Genomic DNA, 17,025 nt, shown 5'->3' on the forward strand with positions numbered 1-17,025 from the left:
ACTCAAAGACATCAATCGAGTTTGGAGAAAGAGAGCTACAGTACCTATAAGAGACATGGTCTCGAAGATCCCCTCTGTCTTGAAAATGAGACTACGCCCATGGTCCGAACCGAAGGACCTCTCCAAATCGGTTCCTCTACAATTCTCGCCGGGCGTCACAGGTCTCTCCCCAGAAATAGATTTTTCCTTCGTCAAAATCCCTTATATAAACTATAAAAACTTTAACAAAACAAGAGGAAGAGAAATAAGATAGGAGAGTGTGCTCGAGTGTACCCTCAAGCAAGAGAACTCTAACCCAAGACAGTGAAAGGCCATGGTACAGAGGCTATGGCACTACCCAAGACTAGAGAACAGTGGTTTGATTTTGGAGTGTCCTTCTCCTAGAAGAGCTGCTTACCATAGCTAAAGAGTCTCTTCTACCCTTACCAAGAGGAAAGTGGCACTGAACAATTACAGTGCAGTAACCCCTTGGGTGATGAAGAATTGTTTGGTAATCTGTGTTGTCAGGTGTATGAGGATAGAGGAGAATATGTAAAGAATATGCCAGACTATTCAGTGTGTATGTAGGCAAAGGGAAAATGAACCGTAACCAGAGAGGAGGATCCAATGTAGTACTGTCTGGCCAGTCAAAAGACCCCATAACTCTCTAGCGGTAGTATCTCAACGGGTGGCTGGTGCCCTGGCCAACCTACTACCAAATAAACTTTGATAAGTTTATTTGTTCCGACGCGATATACAAACCTCGTAATCATTTAATTTAGGAATTCGCTTAAGTTCAGCTGAAACAGCCGGAGAGAAAGAAAAGCAGGCAGTTGTGCTGATTGGTTGGCTGGCTAGCTTCGGCTCAATATGGATGGTTGCCTACTCTCCGCTCTCTACGCTACAGCCTTTTGCCTTCTCTTGTGCTTATGTACTAGTGATTGGTCTTTGCTATGAAGGAGAAAGTTACTCTTTAAAATGCGATTTGTTCCGTAACTGAAATACAAACCACGCTATTTATAAAGGGTTTACTTTTAGCGCAGCTGAAATGACGAGCCAATAGTTTTTAACGAGGGTTAATTACCCCCGCGCTAGTTAGCGGGGGGTGGGGAAGGGTAGCTTGCTACCCCTCCCCCCTCCACACACCGGTGACTTGCTTCTCTTCACTTTTGGCTCGGCGGTGATCAGACGTGTCTGCTCATCGCCTTCGTGACAGCCTTTAATTTTCTGCTTTTTCTTTTCAGCGTGTGTGTTGGTTGGAAGTTGACCTTCAGTTATTTCTTTACTATGCGTACATGCCCTGGAGTTGCCGGCCGTCCTTGTGGGACTTTCATGTCGGACGTTAATACGGATCCACACACCCTCTGCCCTCAATGTCGGGGCCGACAGTGTGACCAGGAGAACATGTGCCGTGAGTGCAGGGAGTGGTCTGCCTCCCAGTGGGAGAGGTTTGGCCGTTGGCGTAAGAAGAAGTCCAAGAGAGACCGTTCTCCTCCGGGGTTAGCCTTGAAGGAGGAAGGTTCTCGGGACTCTTCTTCCGCCGCCCAAACCTCCTCCGAAGCTCCCCCTCGTCTGCCTCCTAAAGAGAGTCGGCCGAGTGGGAGTGCAGGCCCTTGTTCTGTTTCCCGACCTTCGGTGGGGGGAGAGGGCGTCGCCTCCCATAGCGAGGCGGTTCCCCCTCCTCCTCCGGGGGAGGTTATTGATAATGCCTTATCCAGTGATGATCTTTTACAGATTTGGTCGTCCCTGGGGCTTAAGGGCTTGCCCTCCAGGGTCGCTCTTATTGACCTTGTCTCGTTGGGGGCCGCTGTTAAGCAGTCGCCGGTGGTAGCAGAGGTAGACCCTCTGTCTATTGTCGACGTCGTGGTGACAGAGGCCTCTGACGTGGCTGGGCCTTCCGCCGCAGGTGCTGTTGCTGGTGATGGTGCTAAAGGCTCTCCTCCTCCTTCCGTACATCCTTCGAAGGGGGAAGTGAGTCCTTCGGTCTCGACTGCTGCTCAGCTTCCTTCTGAGGGAAGTGCTTTATCGGAGACTCCCCTTCGGAGGACCGATGGTCCCGACGATCTCCCCCGAGGCCGCCTCCGCCGTAAGGCTCACCGTCCTCTACGCCACAAGGGCCTCCCTTCCCCTTACAGGGGGACTAAGAGGCGCCTTTTTGGGTCTTCATCCTCCGGGGGGGACTCTCCTCGTCAGCCTCAACCTACAGCTCCGCCCTCCTTGAACCTCTCTGCAGACCGCTCACCATCTCCTGCCAGATCTTCGCCTTCTGGAGAACTCGTCACCCGACGGGCAATGGTCCCTTCGGGGCTAAGGGATCCTTCCCTTACGCGAGCAGTGCTAGCGCATAAGCGCTCTCCTGCTCGCCAGCGCTCTCCTGCTCGCCAAGACTCTCCTGCTCGCCGACGCTCACCTGCTCGTCGGCTCTCTCCTGATGTTCGCCCCCCTCGCCAGCGCTCTCCTGCTCGTCAGCTCTCTTCCGAGCGTCAGCGCTCATTTGAGGACCCTCGCCCTGCGGTCTCTGACCACCCTTTAGTTCCTGCTGAACTCCCTGCTCACCATCTGCCTGGTCCTGTGGCTACGCAACATCGTGCTGCGCGTGTGTCAGAAACACATGTTCGCCAACGCGCCAGCGATCTTCCTGTTCCTGCTCGTGAATGTGCCGCGCCACCTGTCCTCTCACATGACACGCGTCGACCTTCTGCTCGCCAGTGATCTCCAGCTCGCCAGCGATCACCTACGCGCCAGCGATTACCTCCTCGCCAGCGTTCACCTGCTTGCCAGCGCGCACAGGCGATCTTAGTATCGCCTATTCAACAGCGACAGCTAGCGCGCCGACGTTCTCCAACGCTCCTGAAGGAACATGGTTCGCCAGCTTCTAGCTCGCCATCACGCGATCGCCCGCCTGCACATGCTGCTCGCCATCGCTCGACATTGCACGATTGCCCTCCTGCGCATGCTGCTCGCCATCGCACGACCCTGCACGATCGCCCTCCTGCGGATGCTGATCACCATCGCACCCCATCACACGATCGGCCACCTGCGCATGCTGCTCGCAATCGCTCGCCCCTGCACGATCGCCCTCCTGCGCATGCTGCTCGCCATCGCTCGCCCCTGCACGATCGCCCTCTTGCGCATGCTGCTCCTCATCGCTCGCCCCTGAACGATCGCCCTCCTGCGGATGCTGATCACCATCGCACCCCATCACGCGATCATTCACCTGCGCATGCTGCTCGCCATCGCTTACCATTACGCGGTCATTCACCTGCGCATGCTGCTCACCATCGCACACCAGTGCGTCGACATACCACATCGCGCCATCGCCAACTTGAGCGACTGCACTCACCAGCTCGTCATCGATCGCCTGTGGATCTACATTGCCAGCGATCTTCCTCACCTACGCGGCAGCGCGTTCCCTCGCCGTCGCGCCAACGCTTGCGTTCGTCGCCTCGGACACGTGTTCATTTACCTGCCCACCCTCGCGCCCACTCGCCTGCGCGCCCGCGCGATCGCTCGCCTGTGCACCCGCGCGATCATCCACCTGCGCGCCCGCGTTCCCGCGCGACCATTCGCCTTCACGCGACCATTCGCCCTCGTGCGACCATCGTTCGCGACGAATTCCACAGCCGGTGGTAGCAGCAGGGACGCGTGCTCCTAGACGGCACTCGGGATCACCTCCATCCAAGCACAGGTTGGTAGTGCAGGACGAAGAGAGGTCAGTACAGCATTCTTCCCCATCTTCTTTTCAGGCAGGTACCGTCGTGTCCACTCCAAAGGATCGCCCGATCCCTTTCCCTTTAGCGAGGATTTCGGACTCTGTGTCCTTGGAGCAGCAGACTTGGTTTGGTCCTCTGGCACGGGCGTTAGTGAGGGTTATGAAACCAGCACTCACCGGCCAGGGTAACAAACCATTGGCTGTCTCTCCTACGCTGAAGAGAAAGAGAGGAGTGGACTTTGTGGTGACTTCCCCCAGGGCGAAGTTGGTTCCCAAGAGGTCGGTCTCGAAGGTCCCTTCTCCTGCACGAGTACTCTCTCCTTCTCCCGTGGGCGAGGCCTTTCCGTCCTCAGGCGAGTCCAGTGGGGCGGTAGTCTTCCCCTCGGCACCAGGGGGGGAGACTTCGCTTCAGGTAGGAGAATCGTCTCGTGAGGAAGGGGCCCCTCGAACCTCGTTGTTGGGATCCTGTATCCCTCCCAGGAGGGAACCCAAGGATTCCAAGACCGTCCCTAAGTCCTCTGCAAGGATTCGTCAGGAACCCACGACTACCCAGGGGAATGTCCACGTATCACCCCAGGAAGAGATTCCTGGGGCAGGAGACTTAGCTGCCAACCCGCAGGGAGGAGAACAGCAAGAGTCCGAACATGCCTTCTGGCAGGTCGTAAGCCTGATAAGGCAACTTAACAGACTTACGGATCCAGTCATCGCCCCCCGTGAAGGCAAAGACACGATTCTGGATGAAGTGTTTGACGTTCGGAAGGCCCCTAAGACCAGTGCAGCTCTGCCCTGGTCTCGGGGGCTGAAGAGTGCCAGGGCTAGGGCCAACGCTCAGCTCGCACTTCTTGCCTCCTCCAGTCGTTCCACTGCCGGGAACAAGCTCATCCCTCCTCCTCGCCTTCAGCAGAGGAGGTATTTCGAGATCCTGGGTGAGCACAACCTCGCTCTTCCTCTCCATCACTCTGTGGAGGAGCTGGCGAAGGGAGTTCCCCTTGAGAAACTATCTGCCCGGCAGGTGTCGTTCTCGGCGGCAGAGATCCTTAACCACGAGAAGGTCGCTAAGTGTGCCATGCAGGCCACTTCGTGGCTGGACTTCTGGCTAGGATCTCTGGGCATCCTATTGCAATCGGAGGACTTGTCCAAGGAGACCAATAGGAAGGCCCTTGAGACCTTCTTGCTCTCGGGCACCCGCTCCATCGAGTTTTTGGCGCACCAGGTTACCACCCTGTGGGCCAACTCGGTGTTGAAGCGTCGCGATGCTGTGTCCGAGAGATTCCATCCGAAGGTCCCCGCCGTAGATGTGTGTAGGCTCCGACATGCTTCCCTTCTTGGGGAGAGCCTGTTTGAGCCTCAAGACATGGAGCGAACGGCTGAGAGGTGGAGGAAATCCAGCACGGACTCCCTCCTCCACAGGGCCCTTACAACTCGGCCCTATAAGCCTCCAGCCCCGCCACAACAGCAGCAACAGCCTCGTAAGACTCCCAAACAGGCACCGGCAGCTAAGAAGGTGGTGTCTAAGCCCCAGCCCTTTCCAGCCAAGGTCAAGAGGGGCGGTAAGTCCTCCAGGGGAGGCAAGACTCCTAGGGATGGCGGCCGCGGTCGCAAGCCCTAGGGGTGGCAGTCCCCCTGCATGTCCACCTGTGGGGGATGCCTTCAGCGTTGCGTCCGCAGGTGGCAGCAACACGGGGCCGATGCTTGGACGGTCTCAGTGATTAGCCAAGGTTATCGCGTCCCGTTCACGACATCTCAACCTCCCCTGACAGCGAATCCAGTGTCGTTGAGCTCCTATGCCACGGGATCGGCAAAGGGGCTGGCCCTTCAGGCCGAAGTCGAGACCATGCTCGAGAAGGGTGCTCTCCAGGAGGTCGTGGACGGCTCCCCAGGCTTCTTCAGTCGACTCTTTCTTGTAATGAAGGCTACTGGAGGCTGGAGACCCGTCATCGATCTCTCAGCTCTGAACAGGTTTGTCAAACAAACCCTGTTCAGCATGGAGACAGCAGACACGGTCAGACTTGCGGTGAGACCACAAGACTTCATGTGTACACTGGATCTAAAGGACGCGTACTTCCAGATCCCAATCCATCCGTCTTCCAGGAAGTACCTGAGATTCTGCCTAGACAACAAGATTTACCAGTTCAAGGTGCTGTGTTTCGGTCTCTCCACAGCTCCTCAGGTGTTCACCAGAGTGTTCACCCTGATTTCATCTTGGGCGCACAGGAACGGCATTCGTCTCCTTCGTTACCTGGACGATTGGCTGATCCTAGCAGACTCGGAGTCTACCCTTCTTCGGCACCGAGACAGGCTTCTGGATCTTTGCCAGGATCTGGGGATCGTGGTAAACCTCGAGAAGTCCTCTCTGCAGCCGTTCTAACGACTGGTTTATCTAGGCATGCTAATAGACACCAATCTCCACAAAGCCTTTCCATCAGACGACCGGATAGCAAGGCTGAGGAGGGTGGCGGAACCTTTCCTCAGGCGAAAAGAACTCCCCACCCAATCGTGGTTGCGTCTCTTAGGCCACCTATTCTCCCTGGCCCGTCTGGTTCCAAACAGCCGCCTCAGGATGAGATCCCTTTAATGGCGGCTCAAGTCCCGGTGGAATCAAGGATCCGATTCCCCGGACATTCTGATCCCAGTGGGGTCTCTGGAACAGACGGACTTGCGGTGGTGGCTGGCCGACGAGAACCTGCGGAAGGGAGTGAGTCTTCTCGTCCTCCCCCCGGAATTGACTCTGTTTTCGGACGCGTCAAAAGAAGGGTGGGGGGTGCACGTTCTTAACCAGAGGGCCTCAGGCCTTTGGTCAGAATCAGAAAAGTGCCTACACATCAACCTGCTAGAATTGAAGGCCGTCTTTCTGTCTCTTCAGCAGTTCCAACGGTCCCTGGCGGGTCACTCCGTGGTGGTGATGAGCGACAACACCACGGTAGTGGCTTACATCAACAAGCAGGGAGGCACTTTTTCGCAACAGCTATCCCATCTTGCAGTAGAGACTCTGAGGTGGACCGAAACCCACTCGATAACACTATCAGCTCGCTTCATTCCTGGCAAGAGGAATGTGCTCGCCGACAGTCTGAGCAGGGCTTCGCAGATAGTGAGTACCGAGTGGTCTTTGGATCCTCAGATAGTCAACAAAGTCCTGACTTTGTGGGGTTCCCCGACTGTGGACTTGTTCGCGACAGCCTTGAACTTCAAGCTGCCCCTGTACTGCTCACCAGTCCCGGACCCCAAGGCACTCTGGCAAGATGCTTTCCAGCAACGGTGGGACAACATCGACGTGTACGCCTTCCCACCATTCTGTCTGATGAGAAGGGTGCTCAACAGGACCAGACTATCGGTCAACTGTTCCGTGACTCTAGTAGCTCCGCTATGGCATCACGCGGAATGGTTTCCGGACCTTCTGCAACTCCTGACGGAACTCCCAATGGAGCTTCCTCCACGACACGAGCTTCTCAGACAACCCCACTCTGGCGTCCCTCACAGGGCCGTGGCTTCGCTTCGGCTTCACGCCTGGAGACTATCCAGCGTCTCCTCGCGGAGAGAGGCTTTTCGCAACAGGTTGCAAAGAGGATGTCTCGGCACCTGCGAAGGTCCTCTGGGGGAGTCTACCAAGCAAAGTGGAGAGTCTTTTGTAGTTGGTGTCGTGGAAGGGGTATCTCTCCACTCGATGCCACTATTCCAGCAATAGCGGACTTCCTCGTGTATCTGCGAGAAGAAATGCGCCTTTCTGTCTCGGCAGTGAAAGGCTATCGCTCAGCCTTAAGCTTGGCCTTCAGATTGAAGGGCGTGGATATTTCTTCATCGCTAGAACTCTCTTTACTCATACGTAGCTATGAGCTTACCTGCCCCCAGTCGGAAGTGAGACCCCCTCCTTGGAACGTGGTTCGAGTCCTCAGGTCTCTTAAGAGACCTCCCTTCGAGCCATTACGCCAGGCCTCCGATCGCCACCTGTCTTGGAAGACGGCTTTCCTACTCGCCTTGGCCTCGGCAAAGCGAGTTAGTGAACTTCATGGTCTCTCGTACGACATCGCCCATTCAAGGGGATGGGGGGAGGTAACGTTCAGGTTCGTCCCTGAGTTTGTGGCCAAGACTCAGAATCCTGGAGTGCCGGATCCTCGGTTCGACTCTTTCAGGATCGCGAGTCTCCGTTCTGTAACAAACGACCCAGACCAGCTGCAACTATGTCCAGTGAGGTGTCTGAGGCACTACTTGAAGAGAACGGCTGCAGTCCGTCCTCATGTGCGAGCTTTGTTTGTGAGCACAGGCAGGACAAAGTTGAGGGTCACCAGGAACACCATCTCAGCTTGGATTCGAAGGGTTATCTACCATGCCCTGAATCCTGACCCTCCTCCGTCACGTCGCCCTCGGGCCCACGATGTCAGGGGTATTGCTACATCCCTGGCCTTCAAGAGAAACTCTGTGACGCAGGTACTTCAAGCTGGGGTCTGGAAGCGTCAGACGACCTTCACAGCCCACTACCTGCAAGACGTGACCCACAGGAGCCTCGATACGTTTTCTATCGGCCTTGTGGTGGCTGCACAACAGCTGGTCTAACCTCAGGCTCCTTTTTGGACAAGTAGCAGTAGGTTGAGGGCGTTGTTACCCGGTCTTAGTCTGCGTGAATGAAAGAGTATGTCTGACCCTTACTTCTTTCTTCATTCTCCCCTCTCTTGGGGAAGCAGCATCCTGGTCCTCGCATAGCTGACATCGACCTCTGCAGGTAACCCATGCTTCTTTGTGCTCCTAGTATTAAGCTTAATACTGTTGCGTCTCCCATACCCTGACGAGGTGGTATGGGGAACGTCCTATCCTAGAATTCCTATCTGAAGGTCTCAAGGTCAACTTCATAGGACGAGTCACACTCTCCTCCTCACACTGCTTATGTAGGCCACTCGTTCCTAGCGATGCTAGGAACTTGTGAGGTACAGGGGCTCCCTCTCTCTAGTGCTGCTCACTGAGGGATCGAGCCCCCGGGCAAGCCGAAGTCAGTAAGGCTGGGGACTTTCCACCCTTCCTAAGGGGTAAGTCACCCTTTGTAAATAGCGTGGTTTGTATTTCGGTTACGGAACAAATGACAAATTCGAAGATAATTTGTATTTTTCCTAACCATACAAACCTTAGCTATTTACACATATGTGTCCGCCATCCCTGACCCCCAAGTCAAGTCCTACCTCTAAGTGAAGTGAAGCAAGTCACCGGTGTGTGGAGGGGGGAGGGGTAGCAAGCTACCCTTCCCCACCCCCCGCTAACTAGCGCGGGGGTAATTAACCCTCGTTAAAAACTATTGGCTCGTCATTTCAGCTGCGCTAAAAGTAAACCTTTTGTAAATAGCTAAGGTTTGTATGGTTAGGAAAAATACAAATTATCTTCGAATTTGTCATGTTGTGCAGGCCGTGTTGCAGTGGGTGGCGTTCGTCACCTTCTGTAGACCCGCACACGCTCTGCTCGACATGCAGGGTAAAACTTTGCTCTCAAGGTTCTCCTTGCCGTAGTGTGAATCCTGGCTGCCATTTTGGGAAGCCCGGATTCTCAGCCTGTCAGGATTTTCTTGGGTTTTGCTGAAAGCTGTTGACCTTAGCGCTTCCGCTATTTCGGCGATCCCGAGAGACACCCGACAGATTGCTGTTACTGATAACGACATGTTACCCGGTAAGAGGGGGGAATTTTGGGCATCTCTCGGATTATCAGGTAAGCTTGACTTAATTTGTTAAGACGCCGTTTAAATATGGTGGACGAGGTTCAACAACGTCATTTGAATGATATGATTGTTGGTGAACACATGAATGTAATTGAGTTTGTAACAAGTTACCAGGTTGGCCTTTTTCAGCTGAAGACATCAAATTTGGCCTTTTTTTATTTGAAATTGGTTAGCATTTAGCAATATCATAAAAGGTTTGCCTTAAAGGCTATGTGTTTCGCCTTTTTTTAACTTCTTAAAGCTGCAGTTGGTCAAAGTTGGCCTTTTCTCACTTAGGAAACCTGGCAATCCTGGGTTGTAACTTTATCGACTCCCATGTTCACTGATGCCCCTGTTGTTGTTGACTATGTACCTGATAAAGCATTTGTTCCTGGCAAAATGCAAACTTTTTCCAAGGGTAAAATAATTGTAGGACTCCCTGTTAGAACAAGGGAGAGTAAGGTTTTAATCACTGAGATTTTTTTAACGACTGATGGCAAATCCTTTACAGCTTCGCCCGTAAGTCAGTTATAATTAAAATCTGCCAAGTTTCTGCTGATAAGCAGTTGAAATTAAAATTGCCAAATCTGCTGCTGATAAGCAGTTAAAATTAAAACCTGCCAAACTCCTGCTGATACAATATGTTTTTCAGCTTCACCATGTTCACCGACCATGGCTCTTCCTACAGACATGACACAGGTTGTTCATCCTCATCCAGTGTCTGCTGTTGCCTCGACCAATGTTCCAGCACCTCGGAGGGGGCACAAGAAGAGGAAGCCTGGGCGGTATTCCTCTTCTAGTTCCTCCTCCTCTCTCCTCCTCCTCTTCCTCTTCATCTTCTGACTCTGACTCTTCTCCCCCAGGGGAAAGAGGAAGGGGAAGAAGAGAAAAGTGAAGAGGGCCAGGAAGGCCAGTCGCAGTTGAAGGGACATGGCGCCCCGAGACGCCTCTTCTCCGGAGAATGAGGGCGATGTGCAAGATTCCTGTGTTCCCCGCACTAGTGGGATTGTTCACGGCGAATCTCGCGCAAGGCCTCCATGCACGACAACCGTGCTCGAGGGCGCAGGTATCGTCTCCGAGAGCATGGTGACGGGGTGCTCGTGCCCCCGATCTACTGCTCAGACTCGAATTGAACCGCTCTTGAGCGGGGAAAGGAAAGTCCTGGCTTCGGCACGAGAAATCTCAGCTGTGGTCTCTCGTGAAGAATCTGCGGTTCGCACGACTACCTCCACGGGGGGGTAGCCACGCGGCCCAGCTTAGCGACTCGTGTGTCGCGTGAGCAGGGAGCAGGCCCAGACAGTCACGCACTCGACCCACGCGACTCAGGCCTGGCATGGGGGCCGGTCGTGCACGATCAGGCTAGCTCTCGCGCTTATCAGCCGCGAGAGATGCAGCCAACCCCCATGTTTTCTGGCCTTGCAACAGGTGAGGCCGCACACACCACTTGCGCGACTAACCTGTCTACACCTCCTGGTGTGAGCGCTGCAGTTCCCAGCGACCCCGCTCGCGCTCAAGCGCCTTCGGTCGCAGTGGGAACCTCGATGCATTCCATCGGGGATGAACCCTGCCCGAGTCCTTCCTTGACTCCTGAATATACGTCTGGTTTGGTCCTAGGACCAGAGCAAGGGTATTCATGGGGGATGTCATCACCCGTGCAGCATGTCGCTTCCCCTACACCTACGGATGTAGCGGGACCGAAGGATCAGCCACTTCCACGACTGGTGAAGATCCTGAGGTGGAGTCGCAGTTCTTAGAGGTCATTAACCCCATTCGTGAGATTAATGGCCTCAGGGCTCCTCCTGCGGTAGTGTCTGAGCTAAGTGTACAGCCTTTGGGATCCTATGGGGAGCTCCCTAAGGCAGTTCACTGCCCCTCACACTACCCTTGTTGAGACAGGCTGCTTGAGCATTTAACCGAATGAGTGACTAGATCGCAGGACCTGGTGACTCGCTTAGGCCAAGGTTCGAACAAGCTTCTCCCTCAACCACTCCAGCGACAGAAGAGGTACTATGTCACAGTCTTCTGTGACTTGTCCTCTCCCTCCTGACTCCGGGGTCGGAGAGCTTGCTGGGGGTTCCTCGGTCGAGAGCTTGAAATCCCAGAGAGTGGCCTTCTCGGCCTCTGAGATTTCAACTATGGGGTCCATCTCTGTAGCTGCTCTCAAGGCTGCTTCATGACACGACCACTGGTGTGGTACGGCCACAGTGTTCGCGCGGGACACCAAGCTCGCTACCCTGAACACATGGAGCAGTTCAGGAACCTGGCTTTGTCTGGTGGGAAAGCTGTTGCTTTTCTCTTGGACCAGCTTGCTACCCAGTATGCCAATCTGATCCTTAATAAACGTGAGGCAGTAGCCACTCGTTTGGCGAGATAGATTGGTTCAGAAGAGGCCCTGGCACTCAGGAAGTTTCCTATTAGAGCTGCAACTTCTCTCTGTCCACCAGAGGAAGGTTGGGCCCCGCGGGATAAATGGCGCCTCGACTCAGAGGACTCCATTATCCACCAGGCGCAAGCTCTGAGTTTCAAGGCACCTGGTCCCGCGAAACTGTCCGCAGCCAGGCCGAGTCAGGCCAAGCCCACGGGAAGTGGCAATAGTACCACTGGTCGTGCTCCTGCTGCTCCTGTGCAGCCGAGACCTGCTCCTGTTCAGAAGAGTTCTGCCCCCAAACAGATCTTTCAGCCTCCCTTGGGAGCTCCGCCACGTCGGGGAAAGAACAGGGGCAAGCAAGGGAAAAGGAAACGCTGAGATTGGCTTTCCACTTCCCATGCTGCGGAGGGTAGGAGGATGCCTATCGCGCCATTGGGCAATGTGGCAGCACCTCAGGGCCGAGGAATGGGTAGTGTCGACCCTTTGCGAAGGGTACAAGCTCCCATTCATGCTTCATCGGGCCCCCCATCCTCCACTCCAATAGCGTTCCACACGTACGCTCCAACATCCCTGAAGGCTCTGGCCTTGGAGGCGGAGGTCCAGGAAATGTTGGAGAAGGATGCGCTAGAAGTCGTACATGATCAGTCACCAGGAGGTTGGAGACCGATCATCAACCTTTTGGCATTGAACAAGTTTGTTCAGCAAACTGCAATCAAGATGCATTGTGTAACCTGTCTCCCGCAGTCTTAATAGCCTGTTATGAACGAATGCCTCCTCCTGGAGGAGCGCATAACACTACTCGCCAGGCTGCTGTGGGAGACAGTTTGTAGGAAAATACTGTGGTCCATCTTACTCGGGCATTAACACACTAGTTTCCCAAGGAAATCTTGCAAGGTGTTGCGCACCCTTTTACCGAGTGAGGTGGCCAGACAAGCTCGTCTGTCTGACTAAGAGAGGCCCTTTACTTCTGCTACATAGAATGCTCTCTTGGGCGAGTCTTTAAATCAAGAACCGCAAACACAAGAAGCATGGTCTGGTATAAAGGCGAGTCCTACGTCACGGTACCGGGCGAGCAGAGAAAGGCATGCACGTGTAGATCTGTTGCCTTTGAGAACTGGGAAAAGCACACAAACTAGTGCGCAATTCCAGTTTTCATCTTGGGGTTGGGCAAATTGGAGGGAGCACGCTCTACCAGTTTTGCCACAAAGATAGCACACAGATAGCAATTACATTTAAGAGCTGAATGGTTCTATTTTTCTAGCTCTCACCTCGCAAGCATACGCTCCCAGCAAAACAAACTGGAAGAGGTGCCCAAGCCAGCGCACCTACTAACCCTCTCCTTGCCAACGCTCGCCCCTGCGAAGAGGGATGGCAGGTAGCCTCCCCTTCACAGACTGACCATCTTCAGACTGTTCCACCTTTGGTCAAGACCATACTAGGTAAAGTCTTTCTGTCAGGGGATCTAGTACCACCAGAGCTTTCTCCCGAGAGGCAAACTGCTAGCACCAGTGGCAAAACGTCATGGGCATCTAACATTCCTTGAGAAGTTAGTGCCCCACAGCTGGCTCCACATACTGTCTTTGAGTACCCTAGTACTGGTGGGACCCGAACAGAAGAGAGACCCTAGTTGGTGGGTGCTAGACACCAATCTCCTCAGAGGAATAGATCTCTCTCCTCCCCTGGATTTGTTGGTCTTCGTAGACACATTAAAAGAAAGGGTGGGGTCATCTGTTACATCTAATGGCATCCGGGCTTTGGTCCAAATCCGAAAGGCGGGGCCACATAACCTTCGAGAAATGGGGACAGCCTATCTGACCCTCAAGTACTTCCATCAACTCCTTTCAGGGCATTATGTAGTACTGATGAGCATCAGCGTTGCAGTAGTGTCCCATTTAAACAAACAAGGAGAGACCCTGTCACAGCACCTACGACTGCTAGCTGTGAAAATCCTCAGGTGGACGGAAGAAAATTTGGTAGCCTGAACAGTACTTCATTCTGCACAGAAGAACGTGCTGGCGAACAGTCTGAGCAGGAGTAGTCAGATAGTTGGCTCTGAATGGGCAATCGACCTGTCCATGACATTCCTAAACCAGAACTTTCAGTGTACTTCTCACCGGTACCACAAGCGTTCTTGCAGGACGCTTTTCAACACCTGTGGGACAAAATGGACGTCCATGTCTTCACACCTGGAGGCTATCCAGTAACTACTGTACTTGCAAGAGAGGCTTTTCGAAGCTGGTTGCCAGGCACATGGCAAGATACCTCCAGGAGTCGTCGTCTGCCTTGTATCAGGCGAAGTTGTCTGTCTTTTGTGGTAGAGGTAATGGACGGGGTATCTCTCCACTCAGTGCCTATATTCCAGCGGTAGCGTAGTTTTTACTGTTCTTCAGGGATGAAAAACTCAGTGTCGGTGGGGAAAGACTTTCGTTCAGTCTTGAACATGGTCTTCAAACTTAATTGAGTTAACATTTCCTCCTTGATGGAATAGTCACTCCTCATATGGAACTTCGAGTGTTGCTGCCCTCAGTCAAAGTTAGTCCACCTCCTTGGAACGTTGTCAGGGTTTTACCTTTATGGAAACAAGCCGCTTATGAACCTCTACGTCAAGGCTTGGATAAGGGCCTGGCTGTAAAAGACAATTTTCTTTTGGTCCTGACTTTTGCAGTAAGAGTCAGCAAGCTACACGGTTTTCCATATGATATCACCCGTTCAGGGGGTATGGGTGGCAAGTCACACTCACTTTCGCCCCTGAGTTTGTTGCAGACTCAAAATCCATCCATAGTGAATCCTAGACTCTAAGCCTTTCGGATTGGGAGTCTCCGATCAGTAATAGATGATACTGACCGACTGTTACTATGCATTGTAAGGACGATGAGGTTATATCTCATGAGGATGAGAAGAATTCGACCCCAGATCATCATGCTGTTCGTCAGCACAGGGAAGACCAAGAGGAGAATCACAAAGAACTCGATCTCCTCTTGGATCAGACGAGTAATAGAAAGGGCACGGACCTCAGACACCTTGACGACAGGTAGATGTCCCCGTGCCCATGATGTCAGGGGAGTAATACTTCCCTGCCATTCCAAAGAATTTTTCTGTTCAGCAGGTACTGCAAGCAGGCAGGTAGAAACATCAAACAATGTTCACCTCCCGCTACCAGCAAGACATAACCTATAGGAGCCAAGACACATTCTCAACAGGTCCTGTGGTGGTTGCTCATAACAGGATCTAAACCCCTTAGCTCCCTTGTGGGACAAGTATCAGAGGTTACCTGCGAAGTAAGTCTAGGATGAATATGGGAGTGACTGGCCACTTCCTTCTTCATCTTTCCCTCTCTTGGGGTGCAGCATTCGAGGAACCCTGCACAGCTGACCTTGTTCTTCTTTGGGTGAGCTTCACGCTCTTTGGACTACCTAATATACATGTTTATGTGTGTTATGTCCCCGTGGTGGATAATGTGGAAGGTTGGGCTGTGGCACCCTAGCAGTACCAGCTGAACTCGGCTGAGTCCCTGGTTAGGCTGGAGGAACGTAGAGAGTAGAGGTCCCCTTTTTTGTTCTGTTTCATTGTTGATGTCGGCTACCCCCCAAAATTGGGGGAAGTGCCTTTGGTATATGTATGTATGTATGTCCCCGTCCTGTCAGGGGGAGGCGGGAAGAATAGCTACGATGTATGTTCCAACAGATTAATTCCTTATTCTCCAACAATGATTGCCCAGGCTGTTATCCTGCAAGGATAACATGGTACAGGATCCCTCAAGGTATCACTATACAGAGGCTGTCCTGGGACAGTTGCCAGCCAGTTGGTTTGGACTTCCTCCCACCTAAAAGTGAGTATCCTCAGTAGAGAGCGGAAGGTTTGTATTTTGCACCAAAACAAATAACAAATTTGGAAGTAATTTGTATTTTTCCTAGCAATACAAACCTGGAGCTCTATACACATACTGACCCACCAGCACCAACCCCCTGAAAGTTCTGCCGCAATTACCAAAGTGACGGTTAGTCGCTAGAGCTGGTGTGAGCAGGAGGGTTAACCTACCCCGCTCCCCCTCTGCTAAGTAGCGTAGGGTAGTTACACCCTGACAAAAAGTTTATCGGCTTGTTTCAGCTTTTGCCTAAATAATACTCCTCAGTAAAGAACTTCAGGTTTGTATTGCTAGGTAAAATACGAATTTCTTCCAAATTTGTCAAAACGAGAGTGTTTTCATACAAAACAAAAACAGGTTTGAAAAAACAGAATTGACTGTAAAACATTCAAATGGCAAGTCTAGGCGGGAGAGAGCAGCAGCGTCTGTTCTTTACCCAACCAGAAAGCAAAGTGGGTGCTCAGCCCAGGCGTGTTAGTGAACGGGGTAGCTGACTATTCCCCCACCCCTCCCTCTAACTAGCAGTTGGGGTGATTATCCCTCACTAAAATTCTCAGGCTCTTCTTTCAGCTTCGTGGATATTAATATCCCCTATAAATAACGAAGGTTTTGTATTTAGTAACAAAACACTTATATTTTTCCTAGATATACAAACAGGAGTCCTTTAAGTTAAAATTCCCACCTCAACCAACGACTACTCTATCCTGAGCCAAAAGGCTATTATTGAAAAGCTGTTGACATGTGAAGGTGTTCTCCTCACCCTCGCTTACCACCTGTTGTTAATAACTTTACGAACGATTTCAATGGCCGGTTCCAGGTCAGTATGAAAACATTTTGTTCTTAAAGGACTTGTGTTTGTAAAGCTAGGAAAATACAAATTACTTTTAAAATTTGTTACTTTGTTCTATCTGTACTTGTTTATGATTGTTGTGCAAGTAAATTGTGGTTTGGGCTCTCCATATGGTAAGACTTTCGATATGGAGTTTTGTGTATAAATTTAAATCTATGTTATTTACAGGGAATTGCTGTGCAAGATGAAGGAAAATACACCTCCAGGTTCTCCCCAGAATTTTGAAAATTTAAATGAAAATGAAGCAGAATTGGGTGACTTTGATATTGGTGATATTGAAGAGGTAAGTTTTTAGCAATTAATCAACTGGAATGAGATGTAGTTTATTTTATTTCTTTAGGGTATATGAACACCTTTTTCAATGCAGGATAATATTTGGCTGTTCTTACGCGAAATACAAGCTATTGTCCTTTTGGTAAAGAATATGATTTTAGCTTGAGCTGGACAGCCGTTGAATCATTTTTAAGGGACAGGTGGGAGTGAAGGTGGCCCCTCTCCCCATCTGAGTCTCTCCACTTATTTGTTCCTACATGAATACAAACAATTTGCTCTTTACTATGGAGATGTTAGCACAAGCTGA

The 17,025-nt window shown here is 52.2% G+C and overlaps 1 long non-coding RNA gene across 3 annotated transcripts in view; it reads left to right on the plus strand.

The window, feature by feature from the left end:
• LOC137622001 (uncharacterized) overlaps window positions 1–17,025 on the plus strand; it is a 64,053-nt gene that overhangs the window by 13,694 nt on the left and 33,334 nt on the right. For all 3 annotated transcript variants that reach the window (XR_011040316.1, XR_011040318.1, XR_011040317.1), the window contains exon 2: window positions 16,614–16,728. This is a non-coding gene — a long non-coding RNA (uncharacterized lncRNA). The remainder of the gene's footprint in view (window positions 1–16,613; window positions 16,729–17,025) is intronic.

The sequence above is a fragment of the Palaemon carinicauda genome, chromosome 28 (assembly GCF_036898095.1).
Source record: "Palaemon carinicauda isolate YSFRI2023 chromosome 28, ASM3689809v2, whole genome shotgun sequence".
Lineage (NCBI taxonomy): Eukaryota > Metazoa > Arthropoda > Malacostraca > Decapoda > Palaemonidae > Palaemon > Palaemon carinicauda.